The sequence below is a fragment of the Leopardus geoffroyi genome, chromosome B2 (assembly GCF_018350155.1).
Source record: "Leopardus geoffroyi isolate Oge1 chromosome B2, O.geoffroyi_Oge1_pat1.0, whole genome shotgun sequence".
Classification (NCBI taxonomy): Eukaryota; Metazoa; Chordata; class Mammalia; order Carnivora; family Felidae; genus Leopardus; species Leopardus geoffroyi.
In genome coordinates this window covers 11,889,372-11,909,748 of record NC_059332.1, presented here as the reverse complement: position 1 = coordinate 11,909,748, position 20,377 = coordinate 11,889,372, and the positions used below count along the sequence as shown (strand labels likewise).

The 20,377-nt window shown below is 37.1% G+C and overlaps 1 non-coding gene across 1 annotated transcript; it reads right to left on the bottom strand.

Moving 5' to 3' along the window:
• Nucleotides 1-16,399: 16,399 nt before the first annotated feature.
• TRNAQ-UUG lies at nt 16,400-16,484 on the bottom strand. Its single transcript has one exon. It is a non-coding gene; the product is annotated as a tRNA-Gln (tRNA).
• Nucleotides 16,485-20,377: the final 3,893 nt, after the last annotated feature.

Sequence of the window (20,377 nt, the reverse complement as noted above, 5' to 3'; positions counted from 1 at the left end):
TCATTGAAGTTGATGTTAGCCTCAGACTTCCTTTAAAACAGATCAGCACTGGGCGTCTGGGTGGCTCAGTTGGTTAGGCGGCCGACTTTGGCTCAGGTCATGATCTCCCAGTCTGTGGGTCTGAGCCCCGTGTCGGGCTCTGTGCCGACAGCTCGGAGCCTGGAGCCTGCTTTGGATTCTCAGTCTCCCTCTCTCTCTGCCCCTCCCCTGCTTGCTCTCTGTCTCTTTCTCAACTAATAAACATTAAAAAAAACAACTGAGATCAGCACATCCTTGAGATAAGTGGAAACTTTTGGGACATGTCTGTAAATATGAGTACAAAAAGCAGACAGAAGACCAGCAGTTTGTAGGGATAGAATTTTATTCTATCACTATCTCTCTGTATCCTATATTCTATAGATATATTCAACTTAAAATTGATTCTTGTGGAAGCTGTAAGTAAAGAGACATAGAAGAGAGGGACTCAAGGATGACCAGAGACATTAGTTACCCCTAATGAACCTGGCACTCCTTGTAGCCATAGCCATCTCTACAAGGGTTGACGCTCACAAGTTTTTTTTTTCTCTTTAACTTATTCTTTCAGAAAATCTGGAAACAGGAACGGTTGTCAATTCTGATCCTTAAGCTCCCCAAGAAACAGTATTTATAGGAATAGACCCAAGAATGCTACTGATGCTTATAGATAAAGCAATCTTGTTTTAGTGTTATATTCACTAATGCTATAAATTGCAACACTTTCTGTAAAACTATGTAATATCAAAGTGATGCTTTGCATGCAAAGGGACTCTGCTGAGTCCCTTTCTGACCAGGAGTTCTGCTGGTCACCTGCAGGACATATGGGTGGCATTTAAGAGTCAAGTTAAATTCCACCATTTACTATCATCTGTTGCATCCCCAAATTCCCACTCTGGAAAATGACTAATAATGGTATCTATCTTAGAGGGCTGGTTTGAGGATTAAGAAAATTGATGTGTGTCAAGCATGGTATCTTGGATGCAGTAGGTACTCAATAAACATTTATTAGCAGCATGAAGGTCAAAGATCGAGTCAAAAGCTGGTATATGTGACGTCATGTCAGGCAATAATCCAGGAACAATCCACTCCAATTAGCACATCGCAGTCTTCCTTCCCAAGAGGATGAGAAGCAGAGAGCTCTTTGTCTTGAGATGAGGTAGGAGTCAGAAGGTGGAGGGGCAACCCCTCCTCTCCAAAGAATCAACCAACAAAAGGAAGGTGAGGGATCTGTGAGTATTTGTTAAAGGATCTCCTGAGGCAGTAGTCTCAAGAGTATTTCTGATGGCTCTTAAATATCCTCCGGATGGTCTGTGAACTTACTTCCCTAGACACAGTGAGAAAAATTAGGAGTGCACCTTACTGCTATAAAAATAAATAAATAAATAAATAAATAAATAAATAAATAAATAAATAAAAATAGGTCTCCCAACTCAGATCAATTCTGTCCCAGAACACAGAGGCCACCAGGAGATGAATTTATTAAATAAATGTCCGTTGTCTTTAAGGAATCTTGGAGAATGAAAGACAAACCAAAAGATTAGAGAAGGGGAAAGTGTTATCTTCATATTGACAAAGGCTGTATTCTGTGAATGATCAATTATGCATTGAGTAGAGACCCCAGACAAAATTCTAAAGAATATTGTTAAATAGTTTTTAAGTACTTGGAAAATAAGAATGGGTAAAAATTAAAAAGATTGATGACATCTTATTTTAGTGAAGAAAAGACTATATACAGCTATGCTTTCCGAACTTCAATGACCGTGTGGATCACATGGGAATCTTGTCACGTGGTAGAGTCAGTGTGTTGGGATGGGGCCCAAAAGTCTGTTTGCAAAAAGCCCCCAAAGCAACCAATTCTGCTTGCCAGAGGACCAGACTTTGCAGAGCTAGGCTTTAGGGTACTCTTGAAAGAACTATATATTGGAGAAAAATTTGTAGTATTCATTTGGATTTTAAAGTGCGCGTGCTTTTTAGATAGCAATTCTATTTCTAGGAATCTATACTACACGAATTCTTTCTCATTTGCTCACGATAAAAGGATGTTCACAGCAGCATTGCTTATTAAAGCAAAAATTTGGCAAAAACCTAAATGGCCAACAATAGGGGAGTAGTAAATTGTAGTAAATTGAGGACTATTTTGAAGCCATTAAAGAGAATATGTACCATCACAGAAAACCTTCCTCAGGTCCCTTATCAAATGAGGTAAGAGAGCATATTTAAGAAAGTGTGAATAATAACACATCTACAAGTAAATATGTAAAAAAGTATGCAGAAGGATACACATCGATTTCCCAGTGGTTTCCTCTGAGTAAAGACATGAAACCAGAGCAGAGAAGTAAAAAGGAAACTTTCACTCTTCAGGTCGTTTCCTTCTGTATTTTACACTTTAACAAAGAGAATTCATTTACAGCCACGTAATTGTTTTCAGTAGAACAGCAAGAGGTGAGCGGTGGAAGCTGCCATGGGTTTGTTAGAAATATACCCGTGAATGAAGTCGAGAAGGAAAGTTCCAGACGTCTCTACCGCGACTACCACCCACACCACTTCTGACACCAAATGTGTGGGTTTTCCACACGAGGCGATCCTGACACTGACTGCCTGGGGCTGGTATCACACCCCACAGTTGAGGGCTCAGTCCCACAAGATAGCCTGCGCCTCAAGTTCCCATCACAAGTACAGGCCTCCAGTCCTCCTGAATACAAAGCAGGCATTCCCAAGACCCTCTTCTCAGGCTTGCTAATTTGCTAGAACAACTCACAGAACTCAGGAAAACAATGTGCTCATTATTACTGGTTTAGTTTCAAGGATACAAGTCAGGAACAGACAAATGGGAAAGATGTGCGTAGGGCAAAGGATGGAGAAGAGGTATGAAGCTTCCACGCTCGCTCCGGGCGCGTCACCCTCCCAGCACTTAGGTGTGTTCACCAACCCAGAAGCTCTCCAAACCCCTTGGTTCGGGTTTGATATGGAGGCCTCATTATATAGGTGTGGTTGATTAGATCACTAGCCTCCAATGATTAACTCAACCTGCCACCCTTCTCCACTCCCTGGAGGTCAGGAGGTGGGGCAGAAATTTCTAGTCCTCTAGGTTGGTTCCTCTGGCAACCAGCCCACAGCCTCACAGGCTTTCCAAAAGTCACCTCATTAACATAAATTCAGGTGTGGCTTGTTATGAATAACAAAAGACACTCCTTTCTCTTCAATTGCTTTGGAGCTATTTCAGGAACTGGGGATAAAAACCAAATAGTATAACAAAGGATGCTCTTATCACTCTATGGCTTAGGAAATTACAAGGGGCTTCAGAAGCTCTGTGCCAGGATCTGGGGATGAAAACCAAATACATATTTCTCATTATATCACAACATCACAGTGTCCTCATGGATGGACTGGATTCAAGGACAACAAAGTAGATTTGTAATTGTTAGGAAAAAACAAATCCACAGCCTATCCACGGAGAAGAAAGGGGTCTTGTGGCATGCTCCAGAACTTTGCTCTGGTCCTATTTAAAAACATTAATCTATGCCTTTCCTAGGGGGACACGGGGCATTTAATCAAATATTCAAATGATATGAAGCTGGGGAAAAACAGCTAAATACTTTGAATGATAACACTAGGAATTCAAAAATATCTTGACTGGCTGGAAACACTGATCACATCTAAAACAATGAAATTGATTTGCGATAAATGTGAAGTCCTAAAGCTAAGTTTAAAAATCCAACAACACAAGTACAAAGTGAGAAAGACGGGGTTTAATAAAATTGCATTTGATAAACTAGAGGGTTCAGCTGACTGACAGTCCAAATGAGCTGAGAATATAATTTGACTGTCACAGACATCAAAGATTACATAGCTGAAAAAAAAATGCTTTTTAAGATCCATACTAGGACCAAAGAAGGGAAGGTTCGGGAAGACAAGTTTCAGGTCAATATAAGGAAGACCTTTAGCCTAAGAATAAAATAGACGGCACTCTTGATTTGCACTCTTGACTTGTGGAAATGTTCAAGCAGAGACCAAGCTACCTCTTGCTGGATGCAGTGGAAAAGCATCAGGTAGACAACCTAAGAGCCCAATTCTGGGATTCTAAAAATGTACATTTTTATGACATGAATTAATTATTGCCTTGTGATTTTTAGTGCTTAAAACCAAGATATGGTATCACATCTTAAAAAATGTCATTCGTATCAATTCTACCAAGAATGAATGTCCTTTGATGGGCTTAGAAAGTATAACGAGGGTTTTCTGCCTCATTGATTATGGTGCAAAGTTCTTTATTAAAGGTGCCTCCTTAAATTCCAAACCTGAAGGAAATTACGAACATCTAGTCTAGAACGATGTCATTGAAAATGAAATAGAATTGTGTGCCTGAAGTAGATAGAATCCTTTGGGCTCAAGCTCAGCCTCTCCCCAGTGAGTAGAGCTGTGTTGCCTCCCTTCAAGTTTCTACAGTGGCCCAAATCATTCAAGGGCATGTAGTGTCGAGGAGGGCTGTCACCACTTGAGATACAGTAACAGTGACATAGCAATTCCTCTACCATACTTATATACCCTCATACTAATTTTTAATGATATTCAGGAAACACAATCCCTCACTCGTCGGCAATGGGGACCAGATCTACAGACAAATTTTCTGCCCTAATCCTAGCCCCTATGGAGGACTTTACTCTGCCCTATGTCTGCTGATTTGACAATGCTAACCAGAGCTTTCCTGCCAAAAGATTTCCATGCTGCCCTTGCACAAAGCTACTGTGCCATGAATTTATTTATTTTTTAAGTATCCTACACACACACACACACACACACACACACACACTCTTCTGATATTTTCATGGCTTAATTTTTTTTAGGCCAGGAAATTTCTACTGACTACCTTGATTCTGGTGTTGGTATCCGTGTTGTCAAGTTAGGGAAAAAATAATGCTTCAAAGGAAAAAAGCAAATAGAGCAGCCATCTGGGGATTCGTGTTGTGTTAGGGGAGGGGAGGAATTTGTTTCTGTATGTGCCTACGATGCTGTCACTCCGAAGACTGATGCGGATGGGTAGGAGTATGCTAGTTGTGGTTTAACTGCTCTTCAGGAAGAAGAAAAACACTAATTTGTAGCAATTAGCCAATTTCGACGGGATAAATATTCCCACCATGGTTGATTTTAGCACAGACCCCACTGGATTTGGGGTTAGAAAGAGACACACTGGTAGACTGATAAGTCAAGCCAGCCTCTTCAACTAGGAATTTAGTTAGGGATTTAGAGTAAAATCACAAATTCTTATAACATTTGTTACCCGACGTGAATCTTTCTTCATAAAAGATTTTACAGAGGTTTTTAAGGCTGGCTTGGGCCTGGCACATTAAAGTAAAGGTATTTGTTTCTTTTTTCTGTCGCTATGCCAACTGTTTGAATCACCTGTCTAAATTTGCTTTCTTTTTAAAAAGCATTTTAAGAATGAGAATTGCAGCCATTCTAACATTTACCTTAAGGTCCTTCCCATCGTGGTGAAGTTTAATCCATATTTTTGTATCGAAGAGGAAACCTCAATAACAATTAAAGCTATGTGGTTGTAAGAAGAAACATAATTATATATCTTTAGAAGGCTTCATTTACTAGCGATACCTCCTTTCCTCTACAAAAGAGCTACATACATGGTTCAATCCCATCCAGAGTAATGAAATCTGTTATTTAAGATTGATATGCTTTGGTGGAAAAGAAGACTGAGAAATTCTTGGCTGGATATCCTAATACCCATTCCCAGCCCCTCTTCCTTGCCTCCCTGAGGAAAGGCTGGACCAGTAAATGAACATTTTCCCAGACTCCCTTGTGATTAGGCTGGAAAACTCCATGTTCAAGAGGTCTGTGCAGTAAGGTGTAAGTAAAACGGACTTAGGGCATATGGGAAAAAAGGAACGGACACAACTGTCAAAATCCTGTTTCCTCCCCCTCCCTTCTTTCTGAGTTGACTGCGAACAGAATGCTAGGTCAGTGGCAGCCTATGCCATGGGGCAGCTAGCAAGAGGGTGAAGGCTACCCCCGAAAGGATGGCAGATTGGAAAGAGAAAGAGATTGGATGAATCCTGACAACCTGGTCGAACCACTGACTGGATCTGAAATATCTATATCTAGATGTCTTAATATGAAGAAAATGACCCCATTGTTTTTTTACAGCCTCACTGAAGTATAACTGGTATAGCATGAAGTTCACCTGTCAGAAGTATACAAGTCAGTTGGCTTTAGCAAGCTAACAGAATAGTGTCCTATCACCAACCACTTTTCCCCTCGACCCATTTTCAATCAGTTACCATTCCCAGCAATGGCCCCGGGCAAACACTGATCAGTTGTCTGAGTCTAATCTCACCTTTCCTGGACATTTCCTATAAAGAGAAGCACGCAATGATTCCATCTTTTGCTTATGGCTTCTTTCATTTACAATAATGCTGTTGAACTTTCCATGCTGTAGCACATACGAGTATTTTATTCTTTTTCAATGCTGAATAGTATTCTATTTGTATACCTCATTTTGTTTATTGATGGATAACTGGGTTGTTTTCAGTTTGGGGCCATTATAAATAATGCTGATTAGAACATTTATGTATAAGCCTTTTTGTGGATCTATGTTTCCATTTCTCTTGACTAGATTCCTAGGAGTGAAATATGAGAGTCATGTGGTAAGTTTATGTCTCACTTTTTTTGGTGTATATTTATTTTGAGAGAGAGACAGAGTGTGAGAGGCAGGGCGGGGGCGGGGAGGGGGTGTAGAGAGAATGGGAGACACAGAATCTGAAGCAGGGTCCAGGCTCTGAGCTGTCAGCACAGAGCCCGCCACAGGGCTCAAACCCACAAACCATGAGATCATGGCCTGAGCCAAAGTTAGATGATTAACCGACTGAGTCACCCAGGCACCCCTTTTATGACTCATTTTTAAAGAAATTGCCAAAGTGTTTTCCAAAGTGGTTGTGCCATTTTACATTTCCACCTGCAGTGTATAAGAGTTCCTATCTCTCTACATCCTTACCAAAATACTTGGTATTGTGTGTCTTTTGATTATAAGCATTCTTAATGTATGATGATATCTTTTTGTGGCTCTAACTTTTATTTCCCTAATAACTAATAATGTTGAGCACTTTCTCGTGCTAATAAGCCATTCATATGTCTTCTTTGGTAAAATGTCTATTCAAGTCTTTTGTCCCCTACAATTAGGTTGTTTATCGTCTTATTTCTCATTGTAAGAGTTTTTGTATAAATTCTAGATACATATTCTTTATCAGATATATGGTTTGCAAATATTTCTTTCAGTCTATGGCTTATTTTGTCATTTTCTTAATCTTATCTTCTGAAGCAGAAGTTTTTAATTTCAATGAAGTCCAATTTATTAATTTTTTGTCTTGTATGGCTTGTGTTCTTAGTGTCATATCTGATTCTCTGCTAACCCAAGGGCATGAAGATTAACTCCTGTGGGTTTTTATAGAGATTTAAACATTTTGTTTCTTCTTAGGGCCAAAAAAGTCCTTTGGAGTTACGTTTTTAACACAGTGTGTTAAGATTCTATTTTTGTTGGTTTATATTATTTATTCCATTTTTTCTTTTTTGCATCTGGACATCCAATGGCCCCATCACTATTTATTGAAAAGACTCTCCTTTCTCTCTTTAATTGTCTTGGCATCTTTGTTGAAATTTAATTTACCACAAATGTAAGGGTTTATTTTTGAACTTTTAGTGCTATTCCATTGATTTGTATAAGCAGGGTCACAAAGTATGGTCTGTGGGCCAAATTCAGCCCACCACCTCTTTTGTTCATAAAGGGTTATTGAACACAGGTGTTCTCATGTGTTCACATCTTATTTGAGCTGCTTTTGCACTGACAGCAGCATTGAGTAATTGCAACAGAAACTCCAAAGTGTCAAGTATTTACTATATGGCACTTTTTAAAAACAATGTGCCAAACCCTGATCAAATGCTTATCCTTCTGTCAATACCACGTTCTTGATCACTGTAACTTTACAATAAGTCATGATACCAGATGGAACAAGTCTTCCAACTTAGTTCTTATTAATCAAAATTGTTTTCATTATCCTAGGCACTTTGCATTTCCATATAAATTTTAGGATCAGCCTGTCAATTTCTGAAAAATAGCATGCCACAACTTTGATAAGGGTTGTGTTGAATCTGTAGATCAATCTGGGGCAAACGACTACCTTGACAATATTGGTCCTTCCAATGCATGAACTTGACATCTCTCTATTTATTAGAGCTTTAATTTTTCTCAACAGTGTTTTTACTTTGCAGTATGCAAGTCTTTGATTTCTTTTGTCAAATATATTTCTAAGTATTTTATTATTTCTGTTGTTGTTATAAATGAAATTGTTTTTTTCATTTCATTTTCAGACTTGTTTGTTTTTTAAGGTTTATTTATTCACTTTGAGAGGGAGAGAGAGAGAGAAAGAGAGCAGGGGAGGGGCAGAGAGAGAGAGGGTGAGAGAGAATCCCAGACATGCTGTCAGCGTGGAGCCTGATGCAGGGCTCAATCTCACGAACCATTAGATCATGACCTGAGCCAAAACCAAGAGTCAGGTACTCAACCAACTGAGCCACCCAGGGACTCCCCCCATTTTCAGATTTTTTATTGCAACACAATTAATTTTTGCACACTGATCTTGTATTCTATGAACTAGCTAAATAGTTTATTGCTTCTTTTATGTTTTTGTGGATTTAAAATTTTTTTCTACATATAGGCTCATGATATATGCAAAGAAACAATAATTTTATTTCTTCCTTCCCAAACTGGACTGGATGTTTTTTGGGTTTTTTTTTCACTTTTATACCGGCTACAACCTCCAGCATGATGTTGAACAAAAGTGTTGATAGTGGACACCTTGGCTTTTTTTACCCTGATCTTATGTGGAAAAGCTTTCAGTCTTTCACCGTTAAGTATGATTTTAGCTGTAAGTTTTTCATAGATGTCCTTCATAAGGTTGCATAATTTTCCTTCTATTCTTAGTTTGTTGAGATTTTTTTTAAACCAGGAATGGGGGTTGGATTTTTTCACATGCTTTCTCTGAAACAATTGAGATAATCATGTTATTTTTGTTCCTTACTATCCTAGTAATATGGTATTCTATATTAAGTGACTCAGTTGTTAAATCAACTTTGCATTCTTGAAACAATCACACTGGTTGTTAGTGTAAAACTCTTTTCATATGTTCCTGAATTCTGTTTTCTAATATTTTGTCATTGGTTTTTACATATATACTCATGATATTGGCTAGTTTTCTTTTCTTGTGATGTTTCTGTCTTCCTTGTTATCGGGATAATATTGGTCTTACAGAACGAATTGATAGGTGTCCTTCTCCTCTATTTTATGCTTTATAAAAGAGTTTGTGAGAAATTGGTGTTGTTTTTAAAGGCTTAATAAACTTTACCAATGAAGCCAACTAGACCTCAGCTTTTCTTTGTGAAAGATTTCTAATTACTAAATCAGTTTCTTTTCTTGTTATAGGTATATTCAGATTTTCTACTTCTACACGAGTTTTCAGAATTTACATCTCTTCAGGATATTTTTCCATTTCATTTAAGTTGTTTAATTGTTGCCATAATATTGTTTGTAACACTCCTTATAATTCTTTACATTTTAATACAGCCAGTAGTAACATCCCATCTTTGTTCCTGATTTTTGTCATTTGTGTGTTCTCTCTTTATTTTCTTGGTCAGCCTAGCTAAGGGTAGTTTTATTGCACTTTTGGTTTAATCTGTTTTCTCTATGTTTTGTTTTTTTTTTTTTTTTTTCTATTTCAGTGATTTTTATTCTAATCTTCATTATTTCCACCCTTTTGCTCACTCTGGGTGTAGTTTTCTCTTCCTTTTCTAGTTTCTTAAGTTAAAAGTTTGTGTTGTAGATGTGATAGATTTCTCCTTTTCTGAAATCAGTTTTGATGTAGATTTGATGATGTTTCTTATCAAATTCAACTTAAAATTACCAGGAAAGGTGTGCCTGGGTGGCTCACTCCATGAAACATCCAACTCTCGGTTTCATTTCGGGTCACGATCCCAGGGTCTTGGGATGGAGCCCCACATCGGGCTCCACACTGAGCGTGGAGCCTGCTTGAGATTCTCTCTCTTTCTCTCTAACCCTCTGCCCCACACACACTATCTCTCTCTCAGATGAATAAATGAATAAATGAATGAATGAATGAATGAATAAATAAATAAATAAATAAATAAAATTACCAGGAAAAAACAGCACTTACATGTCAAACTTATAAGGTAGTGAAGTTGTTCGATAATTTTTAAATTACAAGTAATGTCAGGACACTTTGTATACCTCCTATTCTGGCAAAAGGTAAAACAAGAAGGAAAATCTCTATTTGAATTCTGATTATAAACTAAGAGAAAATCTAATAGAATTTTATGACTATCTTTCAAATTATGAATATACGCTATTAAAATCTTATGATTGCAGTTTTATGTCAATATATGGCAGTGCCTATATGTGTAAAAAAGGCTTTTTCAAAGATGAAATACATAAAACCTCATTGCAGATTAGCATTAACAGATGCACATTTATATTTGACTGTTATAGAGGGAACACTAAAAATTTGAACCCAGATTAAACAACAACAACAAAAAATCAGGCCCCACAAGAATTCTTCTTATTACTAGATCTATCTTACAAAAGTGCTCCCAATTATTATGGTTATATTTTGCATTTCATCAATTTAAAAAAAAGTTTGAAAATTTATTTTCTTGTGTTATACAAATATGCACATAATGTCCTTGATTTTGCCTCTTGGCCTACAAAACCTAAATTACTTATTATCTGGTCCCTTACAAGAAAAGTTTTCTAACCCCAGTCTAAGATGATATCTGCCAGAAATTTAAAGGTTTACTTTCTCTGGAAGAAGATAAAGCCTCTAGGACCTCTGGAATTTTCATACACAATGTCTGACATTCAAAGAAAAATTACTAGGCATTCCAAGCAATAGAAGTAAATGACAGGAAAACCAAGAGAAAAAACAGAGGATAAAGATGGAGTTGTGTGTGTTCCAGATACTGGGATTATTAGGCAAGAATTTTATTCAGATAAGAATATTTTTTTAAAAGGAAATATGAAGAATTTCACCAGATCATTGGCATATATAAGAAAATATTCCAGGGGCGCCTGGGTGGCTCATTCAGTTAAGCATGCAACTTCAGCTCAGGTCACGATCTCACGGCTTATGAGTTCAAGCCCTGCATCAGGCTCTATGCCCACTGCTCAGAGCTTGGAGCCTGCTTCAGATTCTGTCTCCCTCTCTCTTTGCCCCTCTCCCGCTTATGCTCTGTCTCTTTCTCTCTCTCTCTCTCTCTCTCTCTCTCTCAAAAATAAATAAACGTAAAAAAAATTTTTTAAAGAAAATATTCCAAATATTACCAAATATAGAAAAAAAGCACAATACATTTATTAACTAATTTGTGGTACAATACCACAGTGCTTTTTTACCAACTTTTTGGGCCGCTTACTCTTTTATTGCCTCTGCATGATAATAATTTATAATATCATATATGGGAGCAACCGATGTATTATTTAGTCTTTTTACTGACATGGTTGATCATTTCCTGAATTAGTAACAATTATGGGCGCTGTTTCCTCAGAAAGCACCAGACTTTGTCAGGTAAATTGAGATATGCAAAGCAAAATTCAGCATATTGGAAGACCTAAAATTTGTGACCTCTTACAATAGTCACTCTTTGTGACCCTGTTACCGATTTATGTTCTACCAATGCGGAAAGACTTGATAAATGTTATTTTACACAATTCTCATTGGGAAAGAATGAATGGTACATTTATAATCATATATGCTGTGTTACTGAGTATATTCATGACAGGAGAGAACTTTAATTTTGAGCAGCTGTCAGTGAGAACCAAATCCTCCATTGATAATTTTACATGTTTGTTTGAAATTTTCCACAGTCTATTTTTGACTCTACATTTCCAACTTTGTTTCTCCTCCACTGTACATGTTTTTTTTTAATTTTTAAAAAAATTTTTTTAGAGAGAGAGAAAGAGAGAGAGAGAGAGAGAGTGCAAATGGGGGAGGGGCAGAGAGAAGGAGACACAGAATCCGAAGCAGGATCCGGGCTCTGAGCTGTCAGCACAGAGCCCGACACAGGACTCAAACTCGTGAACCGTGAGATCATGACCTGAGCTGAGGTTGGATACTTAACCGACTGAGCCACCCAAGCGCCCCTCCACTGTACATGTTTTTACAGAGTTGTGTAAACCATGACATACCCATTTAGTGGTACCATCTTTGGCCTTGTACCTATGGGCTATTGAGTGGTTCCACACAGTGTAAGTAGAAATAATTTCAGAACAGCTATCAAAAACTATACATGAAAATGTTATAAACCACATAAATATATCCTCATAAATCTAAATCACATGTATCCCTGATCCAACTTCTCTCAGGCTATATTCCAAAATTGGCTTCAACACTCGATCACCACCCGAATGAGGGCAAGTGTAATGGAGGAAAAGCTGAAGTGGAAAGAGACAGTGATCTTACCACAGTTGAAAATGTCTTACGTCTGCAACATTTACAAAAATATATTTCTTTGTGGACGCATCGTTGGGACCCTACCCAGGTCTTAGAAAGGATGCAGATAAGTGTCCTGAAGCTTAAGCTTCATTAGATAAAAATAAATGAGAGACAACTAACAATGAATATGCACCAGAAATTTGGGGACTGGGACGGAAGGAGACAGGGATAACAGATTTTCCAGTGTGTGCCTGGTTACCATTTGGATATTTGTATACCTATTAAAAATAGAAGTGTTTAATTGAGGCCAAATATTCTAAATTGGAAATGAGTGGCAGCTACATTAAGCACTAAGCGAGCACTGCCAAAAGCCAAACTTCCTGAGAAAAAAGAAATAAATCAGAAAAAAACTATGATTGTAAGTAAAACAGTCTATCCAAGGACTCTGAGGGCTTGCGACAGACCCCCGATTCTAAGCAAATAGTGACATCACCATTTCTCATTGACCCTCAGTCTCTCCTTCCTTAGAGAGACTATTATGCTAAGATATAGGCGAGTATTTCATAATGTGATTTCATGGGTGCCAAAATCTGCCATGATAAATTCAGCAAGTGTAGAATTTTAAGGTTGTACCATAGCCCAAGTAACATGTGTTCATTGAGCACTTGAAATGTGGCTAGTACTACTTGAGATGTGTTGTAAATGTAGAGTGCATACTGTGTTTTAAAGATTTAGTCCACTGGTGCCTGGCTGGCTCAGTCAGTAAAGCGTGTGACTCTTGATCTCATGGTCATAAGTTCAAGCCCCACGTGGAATGTGGAGCCTACTGAAAAATAATAATAATAATAATAATAACATAAATTAAAGATTTAGTACAAATAAGAATCTCAAAAATAAATTTTATGGAAAATTAGATGATTACATGTTGAAATAATATTTAGAATATATCGAATTAAATAAAACATTAACATTAATTTCACCTTTTTTTAGCTATTGAAAGTATCACTACTGAAAAATTTGAAGGGACATGTGTCTTAAGTCATATTTGTGTTGAAAGTTGCTGCTCCAAAGGCGTACTTCACCTGCCCCTACCATTTATAGGACTGTTGAGGATATCACTTGACATAACTATGCCAGCTTTATTACTTTAAAAAAAAAAATTTTTAACGCTTATTTATTTTTGAAAGAGAGAAAGAGAAAGACAGAGCATGAACGGGGGAGAGGCAGGGAGAGAAAAGAAGACGCAGAATCTGAAGCAGGCTCCACGCCCTGAGCTGTCAGCATAGAGCCCAACACGGGGCTTGAACTCATGAACCGTGAGATCATGACCTGAGCTGAAGTCAGCCGCTTAACCCACTGAGCCACCCAGGCGCCCTGAGCTTTATTACTTTTAAAGAGAAAGTTAAATTTCAAAATATCAAGAGCTTAAAAACTTCCAGAATGAGAAAATTACATATCTATCACCACAATTGAATAGATCCATTAAAGTGTTATGTAATTACATTGTTTCGCAAGTTTGAAATCATCTGAGGAGTTTTCTTTAAAGTAATAAGCAGTTTCTCCAAATAGTTCATTCTGGTTTTTTATTACCAATTCATTTTGTGCCTCTCTAAAACATTTTAAGTTATATAAAATGAGAATAATGGCCTTTCATAATCAGTAAAAATAATCTTACAAGAAAAAAATTATAAGCAAGAAAAAGACACAGAGCTGAATGATTTCTTCTTGAAATTGAAATTTCAATTGAAATTATTTATTATGGTAAATACTGTGCTAGCCCACCCTTCAATATTAGCTAGTCTCTAGACCAAAAACTTATGTGAGATGGTTCAATATATGAAAATCGATTAGTGTCATATAACATACCACATTAATAGAATGAAAAAGAGCTACACAATCATCTCAGCTGATGCAGAAAAAGCATTTGAGGGGCGCCTGGATGGCTCAGTCGGTTGGGCATCCGACTTCGGCTCAGGTCATGACCTTGCAGTTCGTGTGTGTGTGTGTGTGTGTGTGTGTGTGTGTGTGTGTGTGGCTGCGGGAATTGGGCTCTGGACTGACGGCTTGGAGCCTGAAGCGTGCTGGGATTCTGTGTCTCCCTCTCTCTGTGCCCCTCCCCCACTTCTCTCTCTCTCTCTCTCTCTCTGTCTCAAGAATAAATAAACAAAATTTTTTTTTAAAAAAGCATTTAACAAAATCCAGCACCTTTTCATGATAAAAACACTTAACATACTAGGAATGAAAGGAAGCTACTTCAATGCAATGGAGGCCGTATATGAAAACCAAAAGCTAGTATCATACTCAACGATGAAGTGGAAACTTTTCCTCCAAGATCAGAAACAAGAGTACGATGCCCACTTTCACCACTTCTATTCATCATAGTACTGGAAATCCTACCCAGAGCAATTACGTAAGAAAAAGAAGTAAAAAAGGCATCTGAATTGGAAAGGAAGAAGTAAAATTATTCCTGTTTTGTAGACATCATGATCTTGTAGGTAGAAAACCCTAACAGTTACACACACACACACACAAACACACACACAGGGTACAAAATCAACACCCAAAACCAGTTGTATTTCTATATCCCAAAAGGATAACTAAGAAAATAATTCAATTTATGAAAACATTTAGCCAGGAATAAAGTTAACCAAAAGAATTGCATGCTGAAAACTACAAAATGTTACTGAAAGAAATTAGAGAAAACACCAATAAATAGAAAAGCGTCCTACATTCATGAATTGAAAAACTTATTATTGTTATGTTGTCAATACTACCCAAATTGATCTTTGCAGTTCCTATCAAAATTCAATGTAATTCCTATCAAAATCCCAATGACTTTTTTTTCTAGAAATAGAAAAGTCTGTTCTTAAATTTATATAGACACTCAAGAGAGCTAGATGAGCCAAAATAACCTTGAAAAACTGAAGCTGGAGACCTCACACTTTCTGATTTTAAAACTTATTACGAAGCTACAGTAATCCAAACAGGGGGGTACTGACATAAAGACATACAGTCAAATGATTTCGGAAAGCATACCAAGACCATTCAACGGCGAAAGAAGAGTCTTTTCCACAGAGGGTGCTGGGAAAACTGGATAACCACAAGAAAAAAATGAAGTTAAATCTTTGCATTGCTACATACAAAAATTAACTCAAAAAAATCTAATCCTGGCAATCACCAATCGACTTTCTGTCTCTACAGATTTGCCTACTCTCAACATTTCATATGAATGCAGTTGTACAATATGTGGCCTTTTGTGTCTGGCTTCTTTCATTCAACCCAATATTTTCATGTGTAATCTGTGTCCGTACTTCATTTTTTTTTTTTAGGCCTGAATAATATTCTGTTGTATGATTATACAACATTTTGTTTATCCATTCATCCGTTGGTGGATATTTAGGTTGTTTCTACTTTTTGGATATTATGACTAATGCTGCCGTGAACATCAGCATGCAACTTTTTACATGACCTTAGGTTTTCATGTCTCTTGACTAGATACCTAGATGTGGAGTTGCTGGGACACATAGAAAATCCATATTTGGCATTTTGAGGAACCTGCCAAACTATTTTCCAAAGTGGTTTCATTGCATTAAGTCTGTAGATTGATTTGGGGATATTGTTATCTTAACAATTATTTTTTAAATCCATGAATATAGGATCTTTCCAATTACTTCGAGCATCTGCAAATTCTTTCAATAACGTTTTATAGTTTTCAGTGTACAAATCGTGTGCTTTTTTTTTATTACATTTACTTTTTTTTAAATGTTTTTTTTATTTTTGACAGAGAGAGAGAGAGAGACAGAGTGTGAGCAGGGGAGGGGCAGAGAGAGAGGGAGACACAGAATCCAAAGCAGGCTCCAGGCCCTGAGCTGTCAGCATAGAGCCCGACGTGGGGCTCGAACTCACAGACCAGGAGATCATGACCTGAACCAAAGTCAGGCGCTCAACCGACTGAGCCACCCAGGCGCCCCATGGTTAAATGTACTTCTAAATATTTTATTGTTTTTGATGCTTTTGTAAATGGAACTGATTCCTGAATTTTATTTTCAGAGTTTCCAGTGCTAAAAATAAAATAATTTTTTTTGTATGTTGATACTATATCCTTCAATCATGCTGAACATATTTATTCGTTCCAATAGTGTTTTTTTGTGCACCTTTCTTAGGAGTTTTGTATATACAAGATCCTGTCATCTTCAAACAGAGATAGTTTTACTTCTTCTTTTTCAATCTAGATGTCTTTTTAAAATGGTCTTATTACCCTGGTTTTCCCCTCCAGTACAATGTTGAACAGAAATGGTGAGAATAGACATCTTTGTCTTTTTTCTGGTCTTAGAGAAAAAGCTTTCAGCCTTTCATCATTAAGTATGATGTTAGGTGTGGCTTTTTGTAGATGTCCTTTATCAGACTGAGAAAGATTTCTTCTATTCCTAGTTTGTTGAGTGCTTTTTATCACTTTCTGCATCTATAAAGAGGATCGCATGCTTTTGCTTTTTGTTGGGGGTGGGGCGAAATGTCTTTCTCTGATTTTGGTGCTGAGTTCATACTGGCCTCATAGAATGAGTTCAGCAGTGTTCTCTACCTGCACTATTTTCTAAAAGAGTTTGTAAAGAATTCATATTCTGTCTATTTATATTATAATTATAGTTAAAACTATTTGATAAAATTCACAAAGCCATCAGGACTTGGGCTTTTCTTTGTGGGAAGATTCTTAAATACTAATTCAATATCTCTTCTTGTATATCTATTTAGATCTTTTTCCTCTTCTTAAGTCAGCTTGGGTTGTTCGTCTTTCTAGGTACTTGCCCACTTCGCCTAGGTTATTTAATTGGTTGATATATAGTCGTTCACACTAGTCCTGTATAATACTTTTTCTTTCTATAAGGTTGATAATAATATCCTTTCTTCCTTTCCTAATTTTAGTATTTTGAGTCTTGTCTTTTTTTTTTAAATCTTCCCAAAGAAATTATTTTGGTTTCGCTGATTTTCTCTCTTGTTTTTCTATTCTTTATTTTATTTATTTCTGCTTTAATCTTTATTATTTCCTTCTCTCTGCTTATTTTACATTTAAATTGTTCTTTTTTTTCCTACTTTCTTAAGGTAGAGGTTCAATTATTGATTGATTTCTCTTTCTTTCATATAGGAATTTACAACTATATTTTTTTTTCTAAGAATTTCTTTGGCTACATCCTTTATGTTTTTGCGTTATTGTGTTTCTTTCTTTCATCCCAAAGTAATGTTTAATTTCTATGTATATGTGACAAATTCCTTCTGTTATTAATTTCTAATTTCATTCCATTGTGGTCAAAAAACATACTTTATATAATTTCAATCAGTTTAAATTAATCAAGCCTTGATTTTTTTTGGCCTAACATACATACTATCCTAGATAAAACACCTTTTCTAGAAATATGTTCCATGTGTAATTGAAAAGAATGTATATTCTAGTCTGCTGTTTTGGGGTAGACTGTTTTTGTTGCTGTTGTTTTACAATTTGATTTGATTTGATTTTGTTTTTAATGTTTATTTATTTTTGAGAGAGAGACAGACAGACAGAGCACAAGCTGGGGAGGTATAGAGAGAGAACACACAGATTTCAAAGCAGATGCCAGGCTCTGTGCTGTCCGACAGCCCAACACAGAGCTTGAACTCATGAACCATGAGATCATGACCTGAGCCAAAGTCAGGTGCTTAACCAACTGAGCCACCCAGGCGCCCCTAAGATTTTATTTTTAAAATAAAATCTTACACCTAATGTAGGACTCAAACTCATGACCCTGAATGTCACATGATCACAACTGAGCCAACGGTTCTTGAAATTCACTTGGATATACAAGCGTTTTGGATTACAAGCATGTTTCTGGAATGAATTTTACTTGTAAACGAAGGTTTTACTGTATTTCTGTAAATGGTGTCACAATTTTCTCAATCCTTCAGATTTCAGAACTGGAAAACCATCTCTGGCTATTTTCCCTCTGTGCATAGTCATTTAATTTTATTGATTTTTCCTTTAAAGTTTATTTCTTGATTTACTTTTTTGGTAGGTGATTGGCGGTATCTTTTAAAAACTTTAGCGTGCACATTCTTTGGCTCAATAATCGTATTTAAAAGAATTTATCATACAATTTTTCTTAAACAACTGGGAAAAGACTTATACATATAGATATGTTTATTTCAATATTTGCCAAGTGGAAAATATTTGAAAACAAACTAAATGTCCACCACTCGACTGGTTCTGGATGTACCAGTATAAGTTATCTAAGATACTGTGTTTCATGAAAAAGGCAAGTGGCGAGATTAAATTTATACTGTTATTTTATTTTGTAAAACAAAACCAAAAAAGGATGCACATATAAACACGTATACTTGCATATGCACAGACAATTTTTGGAATGTATTTTTCACTATTTAAAAAATTTAAGTATGGGGTGCCTGGGTGGCTTGGTCGGTCAAGCGTCCGACTTCGGCTCAGGTCATGATCTCACGGTCCGTGACTTCGAGCCCCGCATCGGGCTTTCTGCTGACAGCTCAGAGCCTGGAACCTGTTTCAGATTCTGTGTCTCCCTCTCTCTCTGCCCCTCCCCTGTTCATGCTCTGTCTCTCTCTGTCTCAAAAATAAATGAACGTTAAAAAAAATAAAAATTAAAAAAAAAAAGAAGAAAAAAACCCATTTAAGTATAATTTACATACAATAAGATTGACCTCTTCTAGTGTGTAGTTCTGAGTGGTTTTTGACAAATGCATACAATTGTGTAATGATCTTACAGTCAAGATATAGAACAGTTAGGTCGGTCCAAAAATCTCTCCTGCGCCATTTTGTGGCCCACCCCAATCCTCACCCTCAGCCTCTGGGCACTAGTGATGTATTTTTTGTCTTACATACCTTTATCTTTACCAGGACGTTGTACAAATGGAGTCATTCAGTATACAGTCTCTTGACTCTGGCTCCTTTCAGCTGGCACCTCATATTTAGAGCTATCCCTCTTGCTAAGTGTATGAGTAGTTTGCTTCTTTTTATCACTCAGTAGTATTTCATTATATAGATAGACCACAGTTTGATTATCCATTCTCTAGCTGAAGGACTTTGGGTGTTTCCAGATTTTAGCAATTATTAAAAAAAAAAACCCACTATAAACATCTGAGATTAGGTTTTGGGATAAGTCTAAGTTTTTGTCTCACTTGGGTGAATTCAGGAATAGAATTGATGGTGCATATTAAGTATATGGTTAGCTGTATAAGAAACTGGCCCGTTATCTCTAAAATGGCCAAGCCATATTGCTTTCTCACAACCAACAGATGGGGGTTCTAGTTGCTTCACATCTTTGCCAGAACTTAGTATTGTCAGTATTGTTTTGATTATTATTTTACTCTCCTCAAGGGTGGTGTTTCATTGTGATTTCAATGTGCATTTCCTTAATGACTGATATTGAACCTCTTTAGCTGTGCTTATTTTATGTATAGGAATCTTTGAGAAATATTCGGACACACGTTCTTCTTCGTGATTACGCACAGTACCACCAGGGAACCACAATGGGGAGGATTTGCAGTAGCTGATGTGGGGTGAGGCTTTTGCATTTACTCTTCTTTATGCACTATTTAAATTTTGTCGAGTGTGTTCATGTTTTTAAAAAATCTTTTTAGGTTAACTTAAAAAAATATTTCCTTTAGGGGCGCCTGGGTGGCGCAGTCGGTTAAGCGTCTGACTTCAGCCAGGTCACGATCTCACAGTCCGTGAGTTCGAGCCCCGCGTCGGGCTCTGGGCTGATGGCTCAGAGCCTGGAGCCTGTTTCCGATTCTGTGTTTCCCTCTCTCTCTGCCCCTCCCCCGTTCATGCTCTGTCTCTCTCTGTCCCGAAAATAAAT